We start from the raw sequence: 21,454 nt of genomic DNA on the forward strand, positions 1-21,454 counted from the left end.
GAAATTTCACATCAAAATGGATTAGATTCACGAGGGAATGAACAAATTCAATGGATAATGGAACAGACTCAACAAAAATTAGTACACAAAATGGATTAATTCTTGTAATTACTAGCTCAAGAAATAGGTATTGCCATCGACAAAAAAGGTAGCACAAATTTAGATTGTTCCAATCTTAAAAAAGAAGATCACAAGTCTTGTGAAAATGATGGTCTTGCTATTCACAAAGAAGGTTCTGCCAATTTTGATTGTTCCAATCTTGAAAAAGAAGATTAAGGTTGTGATTGCAATGATGATTAAGTTCCTACATTCAAATTAAATTCTTCCTTTCAAAGGTTTGCTGGGGGTGATATGTGTAAGTTCGAAAGGTAAATTTCAATTCCTCTTAAGCATTTCAGTACCGAGAAATTTAATGAAGATAAAGACTGTACAATAGATATTGAATCTTCAATTCAAGATGTTTAATAATACATGAGTTGCCCTTCAGTCTGTTGGAATTCTTGAGAATGGTCGTGAAGTGTTTTTGGATAAATTTGATTTTATCGTAAGAAGCTTTACATTAGAATTTTTTCTTGTTATTGGAGTTGTTCTTTGTAGAAAGAGATGATTCTCCTTAATTTCAATTAATCTATACATGAGTATATATATACAATTGATTCCTATAATTGTATTCTACTAATTAGGAAGAAATCCTAAATAAGAAATCTTAAATAGGAATACAGAAACATAATATACAGAGAAATAATATAGTGATTGACTTTCCATAACACTCCCCCTCAAGTTGGAGCATAGATATTAATCATGCCCAACTTGTTACAAATGTAGTCAATCCCAGCTCTATTCAGAGCTTTTGTGAAAATATCTCCTAACTACTCTCTAGTTTTGATGTGTCCTGTTGAGATGATCTGTTGTTGAATCTTTTCATGAACAAAGTGACAATCAATCTCAATATGTTTGGTCCGCTCATGAAACACCGGATTAGAAGCAATATGGAGAACAGCTTGATTATCACACCACAATTTCGCAGACAGGGAGGTCTTAAAACCTATCTCATCTAGTAATTGAAGTATCCACATTACCTCACATACTGATTGTGCCATGACTCTGTATTCGGATTCAGCACTAGATCGAGAAACTACACTTTGCTTCTTACTTTTTCAAGACACTAAATTTCCTCTAACAAAAATACAATATCTAGTAGTTGACCTCCTGTCAACCTTAGATCCAGCCCAGTCGGCATCTGAAAAACATTTAACATTTAAATGCCCATGATTATCATATAACAAACCTCTTCCTGGAGCGCCCTTCAAATAACACAAGATTTGTCCCAAGGCTTCCCAATGAGCAACAGTTGGGGAAAACATAAACTGACTTACCACACTAACGGCATAAGCAATGTTAGGACGAGTACTGTAAGGTAGTTCAATTTTCCTACTAATCTCCTGTATCTCTCTAGATCTTTAAACAACTCACTATCTCCTGCTAATAGTTGTAAATTTTGAGTCATTGGTGCACTACAAGGCTTAACACCTAATTTTCCTATCTCTGTCAATAGATCGAGGACATATTTTCTTTGAGACAAGAAAATACCCTTCTTACTTCTCATAACTTCAATACCCAAGAAATAATTTAACAATCCCAAGTCTTTGGTCTGAAATTGGGTTTGGAGGAAGGTTTTAAAAGATGAAATACATGCAGAGTCACTCCCAGTGATGACAATGTCATCCACATAGACTACCAGGAGAATTAGAATAGCCTCAAATTGCTTATAAAATACTGAGTGATCACACTTACTCTTTTGCATACCAAATTCCTATAATGCTTCATTGAATCTCCCAAACCAGGCCCTAGGACTTTGTTTCAAGCCATAAAGAGACTTCCGAAGCCTACAAACTGTACCCAACTCTCCCTGAGCAACAAACCAGGTGGTTGCTCCATATACACCTCCTCCTGAAGATCACCATGAAGGAAAGCATTCTTGATAACCAATTGGTGCAGGGGCCAATCATATGTAGCTGCTAAAGAGATAAAAAAGCGAACAGAAGTAAGTTTAGCTACAGGAGAAAAAGTGTCAAAGTAATCAACCCCATATGTCTGAGCATATCCTTTTGCTACAAGCCGTACTTTTAACCTAGCCATAGAACCGTTAGGATTTACCTTTACTGTAAATACCCATTTACAACCAATAGCTTTTTTACCAGTGGGCAAAGACAACAGTTTCCATGTACCATTAGCATCTAAAGCCTCTATTTCCTCTTTCATAGCAGCACACCAGCCAGGATGAGACAATGCCTCACAAACAGTATTAGGGATGGGAACAGAGTCTAAAGAAGTAAAAAAACACCGAGAACAAGAAGACAATTGATTATAAGAAATAAAAAAAGATATAGGGTAAGTACATGAACGTTTACCTTTACGAAGAGTAATGGGTAAGTCTAGATCAGAATCAAAATCAGTATGAGGTACAGGATCTCCCAATGAAGTAGCTGGTAGAGGATCTAAGTCAGGAATCTCCAATCTCCTGGAATAAACATGAACAACGGGAGGTTGAATAGGTCTAGAGACAGAAGGAACAGGCTGTGGGAGAAGATTAGACATTGGTTAGACATTATATATTAAGAGATCATCCTCCTCCCCCTGACTCTCATACACAGATGATTGAGGAAAAAATAGAGTGGACTAAAAAAATGTGATATCTGCAGAAACAAGATAATAATTAAGAGTAGGAGAAAAATAACAGTACCCTTTTTGAAGCTGGAAGTACCCAAAGAAGACACATTTGAGAGACTTTGGATCCAATTTAGTAACCTATGGACGAACATCACGCACAAAACAGGTACAACAAAAAAATACCGGGTTCAATAGGGAACAAAGATTTTGTAGGAAACAAAGCAGTATAAGGAATATCCCCATCAAGGATAGAAGACAGCATACAATTGATCAAAAAATATGTCGTAGAAACTGCATCCGCCCAAAATTGTTTAGGAATTTTATATGAAAAAAAAGAGCACGAGTTACCTCAAGAAGATGCCAATTTTTTCTTTCGGCCACGCCATTTTGGGATGGGGTATCTACACAGGAAGACTGATGAAGAATGCCATTTTGTGTCATATAAGACTAAAATTGTGCTAAAAAGTATTCTTTGGCGTTGTCACTTCTTAATATGCGCATAGAAATATTAAATTGAGTTTTGATTTCATTATAAAAGGCACAAAAGATAGAAAACAACTTAGAACGATTCTTCATTAAATATAACCAGGTAACACGAGAGTAATCATCAACAAAAGTAACGAAATAACGAAATCCAGTTTTAGAAGTAACAGAACAAGGATCCCAAACATCAGAATGAACTAACTCAAAAGGGGATGAAGCCTGTTTATTGACTCTAGACACAGGAGGCAAATGATGATGTCTTGCAAACTGACACGACTCACATTCTAGTATTGATAAAGATTGAAACTGAGGACACAGCTTCTTCATAGTAGAAAAAGAAGGATGGCCCAATTTACAATGAGCTTCAAGAGGTGTTAAGGTACTGGAGCAAACAAGCGACCGCGGTACATGATTTTTCAGAATGTAGAGACCACCTAACTCACGTCCTCTACCAATAATCTGCTTCGTTGTAAGATCCTGAAATAAACACTGATCAGGAAAAAAGGAAACAGAACAATTTAAGGTACGAGTAAGTTTACTAACAGAAAGTAGATTAAAAGAGAATTTTGCTAGACACAAAACAGATGACAAAGAAATTGACGAAGTCGAATTCGTAGTTCCAGAACCCATAACACAAGAAGTAGAACCATTAGCTAAAGTAATAGTAGAGGAAGTGAGATTAGACTGAAAAGCAGATAGAAGACTAGAATTACCTATCATGTGATCTGTCACACCAGAATTAATAACCCATTTGGATGAGGAAGACACAAGGCATGTAGTGGATTTACCTGACTCAGCGATCACAGTGACAGGGGAACTAATAGGCTTTAGAGATGCCTGATACTGGAAAAACTGTGTAAAATCCTCTGCAGATACCAAAACAGTTTTCTCAGAGAAAGATACTGTAGAATCCTCTGCTGCCATATTTGCCATCTATGATCACTGATTTTTTCTCTGAAGTTATGGATAATTATATTTTGTATGGCCAGGCTCATGGCAATAATAACAAATGACTCCTCTTGAGTCCTAATTAAAACTAGCCTCTCCATTACGCTGATTACTTCTGTTGCCTGTAATTCCTCCTCTTCTATTACTCTGTTGTCCATTTGGATTACAGCTAATAAGAGCACTACTGGCAGGCTATGAAGATTGGGTACTCTCTGTACAAAGGACCCGTGTGAACATTTTATGCAAAGAAAATCTCAGAACTAGAGAGAATCTGGGATTTAGCAGTCTCATACTCTAAAGGAAGGCTTGTAAGAAAACTCATAATAGCCAGTTGCTCTCATTGGGCTTGCTGAACTTTCACATCAGGACTAAAAGGCAATAATATATTAAGTTCCTCATATACCTATTTAAAATCCATAAAATAAGCCGTGAGAGATTTATCCTCTTTCTCAGCACGGTAGAATGCCTTACAAACATCATAAATACGGGAGATATTCCCTTTACCAGAATACAGAAAATCTAAGTAATCCATCAATTCTTAACAAATTCATAGTAATTAATTAAACTAATAACCTTACTGTGAATCGAGTTTCAAAGCTGCAAAAACAACCGAGCATCCTCTCTTAATCAAGTTTGTCGTGTATCATCAGTAGGTGGATCTTTAGTAAGGTGATCATTCTTATCAATGCTACGCAAATAGACCCTAACAGTCTTACTCCACTCCAGGTAATTCGAACAATTAAGTTTGTGTTCCGTGATCTTAGTCATCACCGGAATTACATCAGAAATAACATTCTTATTATCTGCCATTTGTTGAGACAAAGAAAACTAACCAAAAAGCTAATCCAAATTGCTTATAGCAGCAAAATAACCCAAAATCACAAATTAAGCAAATACCAAAATAGGATCTGAGAGCCAAAACCTCAGAAGTTCTTTAATGGTGTACTGGATCAGGCAACAGCACACAGTGGTGGAATGAGGGGGTTGAGGCGATGCTGGCGATGTTGATCGAAGTCGAAACGGCTGGTCGATGGCCAATGTCTCTCCTGAGCTGGGTGGTGAGAACAAATAGTCATCCTAGATAGATGACCTGCTCTGATACCATGTAGAAATAGATGATTCTTCTTAATTTTAATTAATCTGTACATGGGTATATATATACAATTGATTCCTATAATTGTGTTCTACTAATTAGGAAGAAATCCTAAATAAGAAATTCTAAATAGGAATACAGAATACAGAATATACAGAGAAATAATATAGTGATTAACTTTCCATAACATTCTTGATAAGGGAAAGAATGAAACAATAGAAGCAAGAAATTGTGAAAAATGGTATCAGTCTTGTGGTGTGATTTGGAATTGCAAATGAATAATCTTGTGAATGTGATCCTTAAAGAAGAAAACGTTTGAAATGTGGAGAAGGCAAAGGAAGAAGATAAATCTTTATCACAAGCAGACCTCTGCCATGAAGGTGTTTGTAAAAATGACTGAGTGCCCTTTTTGAAATTACCATGTAAAGAATTATGAGAGCAAGAAAAAGAAGACAAAATGAGTAGTGCTCAATGGATTAAGAAGCTGTTTCTTTTCATTCTTGGGGACAAGGATGATTTTCATGGGGAGGATAATGTTAGGATTAGTTAAAGATTAGTTAAGTGAGGTTTATTAGTTAGTTTGTATCGAATAGCTAAAATAGGAAATAAGTGTTGTATTTTTTATTCATTCAAGATTAGTCAATACAATTTCTATCTAATTCTGAATTCTTTCTCCCTCTTCCTCTCAATCTCTCTCTTGCTGCCCCCTTCTTCTTCTCTAGGGGTGAGCAGATTCTTGTTCAAACCGAAAAATCGAATCGAACTGAATCAATTCAGTTCAATTGATTCGGTTTTAAAATTCAATCGGTTCGGTTCGATTTTATATTATAAAAATTTTGGTTATTTAGGTTTATTTCGGTTTTAAAGAGAAAAAAATTGGTTAAACCGAATCAAACAGAATAGTAATTTTATATATTCAAATCGAACTAAATCGAGCCGAATCGATTTTTGAATTGATTTATTTTTATAGAGAATTTACAAATTATATTTAGTTATATATATAAATAAATTGTTTATTTCATTGATTAATGGTTATTAGGTTCAAACTAAAGTTAAAATTAGCTCAAATAACTTGAAAATCAAGTCTAAATTAAAAAATAATTAAAAATCAAAATCGATCGATTTGAACCGAACCGAAATAGAGTATTTCAGTTTGATTCGGTTTTTTATCCATTTCAATTCAGTTCGATTTCTAAAATATGTAATTTAATTTTTATAATTTAATTCGATTCGATTCGGTTCGGTTTAAACCAAATGCTCACTCCTATTCTTCTCACCCCTTTCCTCTATTCTTCCGCTTAGTTGTGACCAAGTCATAAATAACAGTACTTGATCGGATACACATCCATATATCTATAATTATGTACATACACAAACATTTACATGATTTTCCCTATTGGCAGAGCAAATAAAAATATTGTGACACCAAAGGATGGATGACATCTGGCCTTCTTTGAAGGATTAACCGGAGCTGGCTTGTGGTACTTACAAGTTCTATGATAGTAGGATAATAGTTGTTAAAATTGCGAGTTAACTTGTACGATTTTATAAGTGAAAATAATAAAAATGAGTTAAAATATATGTAAAATCAAAATTAGGTAAAATCGAAATAATATCGCATTTTTCAATAGTAAAATTGGATTAAAAACAACACGATTTATGAATTTTTGTTTCTACTATTCTATGATTTTACATATATAAAAATTTATAATTTAAAATATTTCCTTTTAATTCATCAAAATCATTATCATTTGTTTATTTTAACATCATTTTTAGATTTTTTTAAGTTTTTAAATATAGTAATAACTATTATTTTTACTACTATAATTATTATGTATACCTTGTAATTTTTATATTATTTTTCAAACTTTTGTTGTATTTCAGTTATCATAAATATGATCTAATTTCTATATATTATTCATCAAATATTTCTATTATTTGTATTTACATATTTTCAGAGTTGAAAACTTGAAATTATACTTTCAAATATGAAATTTATATATGTTTGTATATGTTAATGTGTGTATAATTTGAAATATTCTCTTATTGATAACTTGGTGAAAAAAAATATTTCATTTAAAATTGAAATAATTTGAATATAAAGTGTAAAAATATATTAGAAAGCTTTTTTTATAACTTATATTTAAATGTGCATAAAAATTTATTTATGTATTTATATAAATATGATTATATTTTATTTTGAGATGTATTTTGGCAAGCTATAAAATTTTACGATTTTACAATTCAATTTTATGATATGATTTTACAGCCCTTCACCAATTCAGGCTAGAAAAGCGAGTTTCACAACCTTGAGTTGGATACTAGGCTTTGTCTTTCTGACATTGAATTGAACAGCCATTATGGCTGTAAAATGTAATGCTTGAAGTAGTTTATTATTAGGGACTTATTTCAGTAGTCATGTGCAGTCACTAAATTGTGATACTCGAGGAAGAAAAGATGGGCAAACTTTTTATTTTTTATTTTTTTAGTACAATTAGTTTTGATTAGGACTTGAACTTGAAATTTTAGTCCTAAAGACGGTTCCTATACCATTGAGCTAACATTAGCTAACAATTTTTTTTTTTTTTTTTTTAATGCAAGTCGTGCTACTTTTTTCCCACCTTTGGCTTGGTTAATTTCTTCTCTCCTATCTCTCTTTGTTTTGCAGGTAGGTGAGGGCAGTTGATGGATTTCTTCTTGTTCTACATTCTAGTCCTTCAATGCATGTACAAAAGGTGTAATTTTTTAATTACCCTAATTTTTCTTCTCAACTGACAGAATAACAATTTCAGATACTGAAGGGTTTTTTTCTCTTTTTTTTGAACCTTGTTGAATTATCAGGTACAACATTTGATCAGGGACCATATGTGAACATCGCAGAAGATGGAATGATGGCTGCAGTGATTGGAGAGGAAACAAGAGATCATGTGTCTAAACACTTTAAAGAATTGCAGAAACTTCATCAATTTCTGATGTAGGACAAGAGGATCACCACACAGAAACAAGGTCTGATGTTGTATCAGACACCCGTCAAACCTCTGAACAGCATACAAACATCCAGAATATCAACTCTTCCAATGTAACTACCCCAATTAGAAGATGCCTAAATCAGATTTCTAGACAGAATCGAAAATCAGTATGATTGCTTGCTTTCATTGGTGTTGTAACAATTTGGCCATTGTTAGGATCAGCATTGATTGTTTATAGAAAGATGCTAAGAAAAATCTTACCTGCAGCTTTGCTTAGAAGATAGTTCCATCATGATAAAAATGGTTGCCATTGTTGGCATAATATTATTTAATGTTGGTCAAAATGAAAGTGGAAAAGTTTTATTGTGAAGCTTGCTTTTAAACCAATTCTCAATGGCTTCTTCACTGGTTGATTAGCAACATTACACGCGGGTCTAATTGAGGAAGTGTTTATCTACAGAGATCAAATACATGCAAGATACAATTGATAGTCCACTAATGTATTAAGAAAGAAAAAGATTCATTTAACAAATTAATTTGACTGAAATTTTCTTCAACAAAACTCTTTAACTTAATTGTCAAATAATATTCAATTTAAAATATATCATTCAATTAGATAATTCAGAAAATAATAATAATAATAATAATAATAATAATAATAATAATAATAATAATAATAATAATGTTGATTCGTAATAGGAAAAATTATTAAGGAGAGTTGCTATTTACTCTAATCAACTTTGTTTTCTTTGAGAAAAAACTGATGTAGCATTCATTTTACTAGCATGCATAAAAGTTGCATTATTTCAAATTAATTAACGAAATACCTATATAAAACACTTGTTTGTTTTTTTTTAATATTCATGTCTATTATTTTATGCAGCTTAAATTTTAAATATGTTTTCATAGATCTAAATTGTGACCCAATTCAAAAGTTTCGCATTGCGACCCGATTGAAATAAAAAGTAAAGTATGTAATAATAGTGGAGGACATAGGCTGATAGATTTATAATATTAGTGAAACATTTGGGGTTATGGCTTATAAATTTACTCATTTTCATCGTAGTGAAACTTTTTACCTTATTTTGTCTATGGATATAGATTTTAAATCGGACCACGTAAATCTTGTGTTATTCTTCTGTGTGATTATATGTGTGTTTTAGATTTACATGCCTACTATAACAATGTTAATAATAATATAATATGTTACATTATTTCAAGTTGAAGTCTCACAAACTCCTCTTCATGTAAGGTATATATCTCTCTCTCTGCTTCGAGTGACTTTCCTTTGCTCCTCTGGGCAAGGGAAGTTTGCCCTTTCCTTGCCTGACGGATGTGGGTTCCTCCCTTCCCATGTCCGAGTGGGGTTTATGTAGCCTTTTGTGATTTTTTGGTTGAGTTGCAAGTAAAGCTTATGGAAAGGGAATATTGTTGCCTACTAATTTCTCTATGTTGTCTTCTTCATTGTTATAGCCAGCTTTGTCTTGGCTCTGTGAGGGTTTCTAAGTTTATGGGATAAAGGTATCTCTAGGGTCTTTAGCTGACTTCGCCACCAACGAACAACCCTCTAGGCGTGAACTAGTGTTTGAACTCTGCCTCATCACCCTTGATGGACCACCAATTTTGGCTTTTGATGACTTCTAGCTTCTATGAGCCTCAGATTTTATAGAGTTCTTTGATGGGTTTCCTAGTTTAGGGCTTGGTGCTGGTGCGTTTTCTCGGGTGAGGGACCTCTTCTATGCTTTGGTGAATGACTAATTACACAGTACATTGGGAGCACTGATTCCAGGAGCACTAATTTTTAGTGCTACCTTAGACACAAATTTTTACCTCTCTCACGTTTTTAGGGAATGGAATCCATTATTTTATACAGAGGGAACATGTGCTCAAAGAGCACACAATAATTCCTCTTGGTAAAGTGGTCTCTGCTTTGCTTAGTCACTGTTTGGACGTGTCTTCTATGTTGGATGTTCATTGGTTGAGCGAACTAGCGCCTTCCTTGATGCTAGAGTTCCTTACCCCTTGTTTTTTTGGTACTAAGGTTTCCTTAGCTTCGACCATGGGCCTTGTGTTCTTACTAGACTTGGGGCACTAGGACTTCAACTAGGAATCTTTTTCTTGAGCTGTGGGCCATGCTTTGTAATGCTTTGCCCTTTTCAAAGGCCTTTATGAATAAATCCATTTTAATAAGAAAAAAAAAATAATGAAAATAGAACTTGAGAGTTATTAATATTAAAAGATCGTTTATGGTTTACCATTAACTAATAAATGATTCGTGTTGTAACAAAAAATTTTAAAATACTTTCATTTTCCTATTCATAAAAATACGAGTTCTCTATAAATAAGAAAAACATATCTTAATTATATAACTATCAGTAACAATGCATTTACATAAAATTATAATCTTCACCATAATAATTGTAGGTATTTCTTTCTCATTGATTTGAAGGATGAGTTTGGTTTCATAATTCAATTCCCAAATCAATGCTTTGAAAATGAGCAAAAAGAGTCATAACTAGGGGGCCATTACCAACCAACTCTGCAAGATACTTAAGATTTATCATCATCATTACAACCTGATGACTTCCACATGAAAAAATGACTCATACCCATATCTCTCCAGTCCACAACACAAATGAAAATGGACAAATTGGTTTCTGGTAAGAAAATGACCCTTCCATCAGTTAGGAATATTTATCAATACCACTCAAAGCCAAACCCTTCAATCTTTTATCCCACTTTCAGATTGAAGAATAGAACTTTTCGCTTTCTTTTTTTAAGCATCGATTTGTCATTTTTAAAAAAATGTTATCAACCTTTGCAAGAATATTCAAACCACATAAACCCTATGTATAAGACAAAACTGCTTATTTCTTTGTAATTTCAGCCGCCCCCAATTTTATATTCATGTACCTTGTATATATGGTATCCTCCATGTTTATTATATGATAGAACAGTTCTTATTTGTGTAATCTTATTTTATGTTCTTAGATTTATTTAGTCGTTAATTCTTGACGTATTATGCTAAGGTCCGGCCATTAATTTCATGTATAGAGAATTGTTGCCTAAACTTAATTTATCATAAATTCAAGACACATTTATATGAAATCCATGTGTTTTTGTCCATAATAAATCAAGTTTATGCAAGAAAAATTCTTCATGCCTCCGCGCGCGTACCCATATTTATATATTATCTTATATTTATGAGTTATTAATTATGAACTAATATTTAGTGTTTCTAATATTAAGATCCTTTTTTATATAATTTTTAGAAGATTTAACTATTGCAGTCTTTTTTTTTTTAAAGAATTATTTAATTTTAACTGATAATCGAAATGAAAACATGTTCACATTGATGCAGCTAGTTTAGGATCCAGAAAGGGAGAAAAAGTTGAAACTATATATTGTTCTTCCACTCTGCTAAAGTTTTTTCAACAAACAAATCGTAATCATGGAGAAAACTTATCTCTTGACTCTCTCTTGCATTCTTTTTTTTCTTCTCCAAAAAGTAGCTTTACAAACTTATCCATATAACTCGTTCCATTTTTCTACCATTGCAATGCCGTTTTCACACTATAAAACATCTTTCTTCTTTCTCCAACTCCATCATTAACATAGTTTGCGTATTTTAAATTCTTCTTGCATTTTTGTAAAATTACAAATTCTCGCTATTTTTTTAAAACTTAGACAACTAAGCCTGTAGTTGAAACTATATTATTCCATATACGATGGCCAACATGAAATAGCAAGTCAAATAAGAATACATATATGTATAAGTGAATCTTATAAAATTCAATTTTATCTATATGTTGAAAACAGTTTTTTTTTATTTTAATTTTCAAATTATAACTATTTTTTAAGTGTTGCTTTATAATTATTTTGTCATTTTATATATTATTCTACATAAAATAACCGGGGAAATATATAAAATCTCATGCAGTGTTCGTCAACCTTACATAATTTTCTGTTAATGTGTTTCTAATCTCTTAAGAGCTGTGTAGACATGTATAACATATGCGTTCATGTTATGACAGATCTTTTCCGATTAGCATTTAATGTTATAATAATTAAGTATTTATCTCATATTATGCTTCAAAGGGTCATAATTCAAACTTTTTAAACTTCTTTGAACGTAGAAAAGAAACGAAGTAAGAGAGATCTCTCCTTGGAAATATTGGACATGGCTGAAGTTTCCACCCATGCAGGAATCTTTGCCATCTAAATGACGGATCACATATATATATATATATAAAGAGAGAGAGAGAGAGAGAGAGAGAGAGATTAATTTTAGGGTTTATAAATCTTTGCATAGGTTGTTCAAGAATTTGCCATATGTCAACTTCATGCGTATAGGAAAACATATCACCTGCAATTATACAAAACGAAAAATTATTATAATAGGTAGCATTGTCATTGCAGACAAAGTTAGGGCTTCCTAATTAATTATTAGTTATTTATATGTCTTCTATGCATAAGCATGAAAATTAGGGCTTGAATTTGAGCATCGAAGCCTCCCTGTTTTACGCGACTGTTGAGGTTTCAAAATGATATTTTTCTCTTAATTACCTATTTACATATGTGTATGTAATTGTATACATCATCAGACTCATTCAAACAGCTTTTTTAATGTATGTAATATGACTTGCCAACTTATTCCTTAAGCAACAAATTATTCAACCCTAATGTTCTTTTATTCAATTTTTTTTTTTGGAATTCTTTTATTCAATTCTTGTATGCTGGAATAATGCCAAAAACAGGAAGCCGAAACTTATATTAAAATGTTCGTGTAGTTACGTATTTTAGGTATACTAATTTAAATTGTTGAAGTAATTATGTGATACTCTGTTATAATTTTCATGGATTAGCTTAGTTTATAAATGGGTTTGCTTCTTTTAATTTGTTGGTTCTGAATTCAGATTAGAATTGAAGTGGTTTTCGTTTCTTACACAAAACCCTAGATTTCTAGCTAGGATTCAGATATATAATCTGTATTTTTAGATGTATTTATCAGGAATCCCGTCTTTATTTTATAATTGATGGAAAATTAATCTCCTTGGACGCTGGATGTATAAAGTAAGATTCTTCCTACACTGTCAACTCTATGAATTAAACGCTTAATCAATTCACGGGTTATATAATTTGCCTATATCAAATTACTTGGGAGATGTATACATCATATGCAACTACTGATTTATAATAGCGTATGACAGAAATATAAAAAAGAAAAGACACATGAAGTATCTCTATACAAGAAACTAAATATATGTGCTCCAAAAATATCCAATGATGATGAAGACAGGATTTTGGCAAAGAAAAAGCATCTAGAAGAAGAAAGTAAGGACAAGTGTTGGAGGACGGTAGGTTTGATTCCCCATTTTCCTCGCTGTCTTTTGTCGACTGTATATGCCTTCTTATGCAACCTCCCAACTACCAAAGCGCCTTAAAACAAATCCGCTCATTGTTTTTTCAAAGCGTCCCTCTTTCGCATTATGGAATTTTCAATGTGTCTTCTTGACCTATGACATTGATTCTGAAGAATAAATATTATAAAGATATTTATCTTAATTATCTGTTAAAGCTAAATTATTTAAAAAAAAAATTTAGAATATAATTTATAAAAAAAAATCCCCTCTTGTGTGTCCTATTCCCATGTGAGGACAGAATAGAATTTTTTTGAGTTATTCCCTTCAATCCTTCAATAAAATCCCAACCCATATCTTTCTCCTCCTCTCTTGTCCTAATTTCACAAGCTACATTTACTAATTCTTCTCCCTTTCTCTCTTTCTCTCTCTTATACACTCAAGCTGCAGACAAATGATGGAAGGCTTAGAGGAGGATGAGCTTCTGAATCTTAGCCTGACAATTGTTACATATTTCGGTAGAGACATGAAAAAGAAAAGGAAGATAAGATCTTTTTTCAATCCATTGAACTCCTATAAAGGTTGTGAAGGAAAGATTTTTAGGCTACTCCAAATTAGAGAACAAATGCTAAAACCAAATCACAAAAGGAAAGGAGTCGTTAAAGATGGAAAAGGTCTTCATTTGATCCACTTACTTCTCATTACTGCAACTGCTGTTGATGAGAACAATTTAGGCACAGCTTTGGAGAATTGTAATGCTTTGCCTTTTTCAAAGGCTTTTTTGAATAAATCCATTTTAATAAGAAAAGAAAATAATAATGAAAATAGAACTTGAGAGTTATTAATATTAAAAGATCATTTATGGTTTACCATTAACCAATAAATGATTCGTGTTGTAACAAAAAAATTTAAAATACTTTCATTCTCCTATTCATAAAAATGTGAGTTATCTATTATTGTACACTGCAGAAGTGTATAAATTGTAAAAAAATAAAGCAAATACACAAAATACCAATATTTACGTGGTTCACCCTCCAATATAGGACTACATCTACGGGCATGCCATCTTCCACTACCAATAAATAAATAAATCATCATTACAAGCTCAAAATTATATTACCCATCAACCCAATTACACCCAAGGAAACCCATATAATATCAAACTGCTCATAGTAAATATAGTAATTAGTCTCTCTTAGTCTCCTCTAGACATAACTCAATATATTTACTATTATAACACTATACCAAAAAGGGTGTCTTTAACTATATGGGCAAGAGCCCTCTCACCAATGGGCAAGAATTCCTTCCTCTTGAATTCTATATCCTTACTCTACCTTAGGCCGAAACCTCTCTCCACTGCAATGGGCAAGTGCCCCTCATTAATGGGCAAGTGCCCCTCATTAATGGGCAGAGCCAAATCCTCAGCAGTTGGCAAAGCCCCTCTCTACAATGGGTGACAACCTCACTCCATAGGCTGAAAGTCACTCTCTTCAATGGGCAAAGTCAAATAACCTTTTTCATCATTAACTATTTATAGTGTTAATTTTCTCAATCCTTATCTGATTAGGAGTTCTACTCAATTTAGGAATAACACTAAATAAGAGTTCTACTCATTATAGGAAATATTCCTCCATCCTATTGAGAATATTTCTCCCACTCAAATAATGAAAAGATCTCTCTCCAAATCCCATTAGGATTTTGAGTCATAATTCTAACAATCTCCACCTTGACTCAAAATCCATCAACCATTGTATACCTCAAATTCTTGAGTGTCATCAAATTATCAAATTTCCATACTTGAGCTTGAACCCTTCAAATCATCAATTCTTTAATCTTCATATTGGGTGTAACTTGCTTTATTCTTTAAAAAATCTTTACGTCATCAACCATCTTGATTTTACATCAAGAGCTCCACCTAAATTTTATCTCTCCATCACCTTGAACTTGTATCATCATTGTTGCATGTGCAACTTTCCACATATCACAGCTTTACCTTTAACCAAACTCACCAAGATCATTCCCATGCTCTGATACTAATTTGTTGTGCACTGCGGAAGCGTGTAAACTATAAAGAAATAAAATAAACACACAAAATATCAATATTTACATGGTTCACCTTCTCAATATAGGGGAACATCCACAGACATGCCATCTTTCACTATCAATAAATAAATATATCATCATTACAAGCTCAAAGCTATATTACCCATCAACCCGATTACACCCAAGAGAACTCATACAATATCAAACTGCTCACAGTAAATATATTAGTTAGTTCCTCTCAGTCTCCTCTAGGCATAACTCAATATATTTACTATTACAACACTAAACCAAAAAGGGTGCCTTCAACTATATGGGCAAAAGCCCTCTCACCAATGATAAGAATTCATTCCTCTTGAATTCTATATCCTTACTCCACCTTAGGTCGAAGCCTCTCTCCACTGCTATGGGCAAGTGCCCCTCATCAATGGGCAGAGCCAAATCCTCAGCCGTTGGCAAAGCCCCTCTCTACAATGGGTGACAACCTCACTCCATGGACTGAAAAGCCACTCTCTTCAATGGGCAAAAGCCAAATAACCTTTTTTATCATTCTCCTATTTATATTGTTAATTCCCTCAATCTTTATCTAATTAGGAGTCCTACTCAATTTAGGAATAACACTAAATAAGAGTTCTACTCATTATAGAAAATATTCCTCCATCCTATTGAGGAATATTTCTCCCACTCAAATTAAGAAAAGATCTCTTTCCAAATTTCATTAGGATTTTGAGTTATAATTCTAATATCTATAAAATAAGAAAAACATATCTTAATTATATAACTATTAATAAGGATGCATTTACATAAGAAATGTTTAATAATCTCTCACGTTGAAAATTATAATCTTTACCATAATAATTGTAGGTATTTCTTTCTCATTGATTTGAAGAATGAGTTTAGTTTCATAATTCAATTCCCAAATCAATGCTTTGAAAATGAGCAAAAAAGTCATCACTAGGGGGCCATTACCAACCCAACTCTGCAAGATAATTAAGATTTATCATCATCATTACAACCTGATGAGTTCCACACGAAAGAATGACTCATACCCATATCTCTCCAGTCCACAACACAAACAAAAATGGACAAAATGGTTTCTGGTAAGAAAATAACCCTTTCATCAATAAGGAATATTTATCAATACCACTCAAAGCCAAACTCTTCAATCTTTTATCCCACTTTCAGATTGAAGAATAGAACTTTTCTCTTTCTTTTTTTTTAAGCATCGATTTGTCTTTTTTTTTAAAAAAAAATGTTATCAACCTTTGCAAGAATATTCAAACCACATAAACCCTAAGTATAGGACAAAACTGCTTATTTCTTTGTAATCTCAGCCGCCCCCAATTTTATATTCCTGTACCTTGTATATATAGTATCCTCCATGTTTATTATATGATAGAACTATTACACCTTACCCCTCTGTAAGACATAATATGATCCCGTAGTACACCTAATAAATTACTGAACTTCGCCTACTGGTAACCCATTAAATATACTATAAGAGATTTTAAAATAAATTTCCATTCATTTCTAAAGTGGTGGGAAATTTTGAACAGGTATTAAAAATCTTTAATTGACACTAAGTCATAAATCAAATTATTATTTATGATAAACTTTTAGCAAATTTTTCAGAAATTTCGGTAGAGTGCCGGCTATAATTTGAGAAAATAATTCTTCAAAACCTGTGAAAAACACTCCTAATATTTGATTTAACCACAACTCCAGTAAATATCATCCCATAAGTCAATACCATCAAACTCAAGTTAAATAAAATCAAACACTGAAATATCTCATTTCATTCTCATAAATTCAATTATAAAGAAATTAATTCATCCTTCACAAACCTTGGAAAGAAATTTAAATATTACATTCAGTGGGGTAATAAAATTAAGTTTCAAAAATATACGGGTAAATAAAATTGCAGATTAATATTACAATAATTTGTATTTGATTACATTCCAAAATAATATTATAAAAGAGTTTATACAATTGCTCAAATGAAATTACACACATATAATTACATTATTACATCAAAATCTAATGTATAAGGATATATCTATGTTTTACCCAAAAATAGTCCCAATTCGTCTTCAAGTGGTCTCACTCAGCTGCTCTATATTTTCTTTCACCTGCGACAGCATACAAAGTTATCACTGAGCGGTGAACAAACTGATAATTTAAAACTTAATACAAGTTATGCTTTGCCAAACCATAACAAATAAAAATTTAAACATTCCTAAATTCTTCAAAATTTATGACACCCAAAACCAATATTTTCAATCATGCAAATTATTCATTGGAATAACCTTTTGATCAAATAGTAACAATTTATCCACAATTCTTTTAAATCATGAAACAATATAATATTTTTCAATCACTGATAAATATTTATTTCGATCACAATTTATTAAATTATCATAATTTAAAGGATGTTGAAAATATTCACACAGTTTAGAACATGACACTAAAATAATGTCGGGTTGTACACCACGACAAAGCCAATTCTCTCAATAACCAAAAGCTAAAGGGGTATACACGGACTAGCTAGCAAAGATGAGTACTCATTCAATTCTTCCTCAACTGACACATGAAGGAACGGAAGCGTGAAAAACACAAGATTATACCATTGAATTCAAAAAAAATTTCGCCTAGGGTCACATGCACCATGCAAGATTTATTTTTATCTATTTGATTTCAATGATAAACAACATATTAAAACTCTTTTAATATGTTTTTGGATCTGTATTTGCCATTTAAGATTTTAAAATTAATCAGATTAATTTTAGAACCCTAGATTAAATCAAGAACGATTACACTAACCTCTTGATGCACTGCAGCGTGTCTGCGCCTTTGAGATTCGTCTTCAGGACACCAAATGTTGTCCCTCTAGCTTGTCCACACCAAGAACACCTATGGCAGCCCTTGAACAGCATCTAAAGTTTTTTCTATTAATTAGAAATTCAAGTTCTGCCTTTTAAGATATTAGAGATGTAAACGGGACACTAGAAACAATTTCTAGTGTTCTTAATTCAAGAGATTGATGGCTAATCTCTTTGAATTGATGAGAGATGAAGAGAAATAGCTGGAGAGGCTCAAAGTGGCGTGACAAATGAGAGGAGAGGCTGCTGGTTATTTTTTCTTTTCATAACCACACTTAAATAGCTAGGTTAACACATTAAACCCTAGCCACATGTCACCTTTTGATTAGCTCTAGGTTTACGTGACCCAATCACATTGTGCCAAGTGTCAAACCTATATTTAATCTTGATTTTAATCATCTTACATGATTAAAAAATATTTGGAAAGCTTATGTGTAATCCCATGTGTCACCATCTCATGGTGCCACGTGTCACACTGTGAAATGACCAAAATGCCCCTGTGTCTTAATTTTGAGTTCTTAACCCAAAACAATTATTTTCTTCTTCTAATTAATTTATATCAAATATAAATTAATTAATTAATCTCTATTAATTAATTTCTCATCAATTAAATTCATATTTAAACACTTTAAATATAAATTTAATTTATACTACACATCCAATAATCTAGATTTGGTTTCAAGTCATGCTAGGGACTTTGCAATTTAATTGCAAATCAAACCTATTTAATTAATCAATTAAACTCTTTAATTAATTAATTAAATCATATTTAAATAGGTGATAACTTGTGTATGTGTGTGACTTACTAGGCTCATCACTAATTGGCAATGAGACATGATATCAACTCTTAATATCATCAGAACTCTTTCTTACCATAAATGATTTCTCTAAATCATTTTATGAACCTCATAGACCATGGTTAACACCTAGCATAGCATGCCATGGCCACCCAATTAGTAATAAGATTTACCTTAAATGAACCTATAATCATATGTTACCATGCACTAGAATCTCTATGTTATATCTTCCCAACTCAATGTTGAGTCTTGGTTAATGTCAAACTTGATTTGCTTTGACTATTATGTTCTCTTTTAATTCTAGTTCTTGATTAAAAGATTTTCTCATCGAAACTCTTTTCAATAAATCTATCTGTCTGGCCAGAACTTGAAACATCAAGAACAATTAAATGAACATAAGATTTTATCTCTATTTACTTAGAGGAACAGATTCCATCTTGATCAACACCTACCTCCATATATAACTAGCAGGAGCCAACACATGCCCATATACCCATACACAGTACAAGTATGAAAGCGATCAAACTCAAACTACCTATATACAAGATAACTGTATATCTCAGTCTAAAGATTATATGCATCGATATGATTTATGACAAAACATTTACAAGATTAAACTACATGTGCTTGTGATAATTGTCACTGTTTCGGACTACTTATCATTTATAAGTGCCTATCATGTTTGTTATATGGTATGAGACTCACCATTCCATCTTATTTATATCTCATATAAATAACTTGGGAACAAACATGAATACAATCTTTCTGGATAAGTCATGTCCTTATTATGAAGTATCCTCGATTGTGAACCTATTTATGATACTTTGTGCTAGAAATATTGTCACTCATATTCTTAACAACTTAAGAATAATATTTCTAACGAAATATCAATGGACCTTTTCTATTACACATAAATATATTATATAAACAGAAAAGTGGAAATGCCATTTATTAATAAAATATGTACAAGATACATACTAAATGATATGCTCTAGGGCATACTACTAACAATCTCCCACTAGCACTAGAGCCATTCATTACAATATCTTAGACCTATCTTCTCAAGATGTCGATCTAACGAGTCCGTGACATAGGCTTAGTGAATGGATCAGCTGGATTTTCAGCTGATGCTATTTTCTACATGGCTAAATCGCCTTGCCCAACTATATCTCTGATAATGTGGTAGTGCCTTTCTATGTGTTTGGATTTTGGGTGAGACCTTAGTTCCTTAGCTCAGATGACTACTCCATTGTTGTCACGAGGTAATGGAACCGCGACTCAATGGAAGGAACTACCGTAAGTTACATCACGAACTTTTTAATCCAAGCGACTTCCTTTGCGACATCCGATGCGAGAATATACTCACCTCGTAGTGGAATCTGCAATGCGTGCTCGCTTGGAACTCTTCCAACCGATCGCACCTCCATTACAAATGAACACATATCCAGAGGTAGACTTTCTATCATCGATATCGATTGGAAATCGAATCGGTATAACCATCCAATTGCAAGTCTCCATCTCCATAAATCAAGAATAAATCCTTAGTTCTTCTCAAGTACTTAAGGATATTCTTGATGACTATCGATGTTCCAAACTGGATTGGATTGATACCGCTAGTTAAACTAACGATATGCAATATCCGCCTAGTACACAACATTGCATACATCAAACTTTCAATAGCCAAGTATATGGAATCTGGCCATCTTATCTCTTTCTTCAGTGTCTTTGGAGACATCTCTTTAGAAAGATGGATACCATGTCTCACTGTAATGATCCTCTCTTGGAATCAAGCATGTTAAACCTCTTTAACACCTTTTCCAAGTATAGACTTTGGGATAAACCTATTATTCTTTTCGCTCTATCTCTATAGATGCGAATCCCAAGAATATAGGTTGCCTCCCCTAAGTCTTTCATGGAGAATGTATTTGACAACCATACCTTTATAGTTGTCAACATACCTGTGTCATTACCTATCAACAGTATGTCATCTACATATAAGACAAGGAAAGTGATAGCTCTGTCACTAACCTTCTTATATACACATGGCTCATCCTCATTTTTGATAAAACCAAAGGATTTAATGGCTTCATCAAAACGGATGTTCCAACTCCTCGAAGCTTGTTTCAACCCATAAATGGATCGCTTTAGCTTGCATACCTTGGAACCATCTTGGGATTCAAATCCCCTAGGTTGTTCCATGAAAATGTTTTCTTCA

The sequence above is a fragment of the Hevea brasiliensis genome, chromosome 12, assembly GCF_030052815.1.
Source record: "Hevea brasiliensis isolate MT/VB/25A 57/8 chromosome 12, ASM3005281v1, whole genome shotgun sequence".
Taxonomy (NCBI): domain Eukaryota; kingdom Viridiplantae; phylum Streptophyta; class Magnoliopsida; order Malpighiales; family Euphorbiaceae; genus Hevea; species Hevea brasiliensis.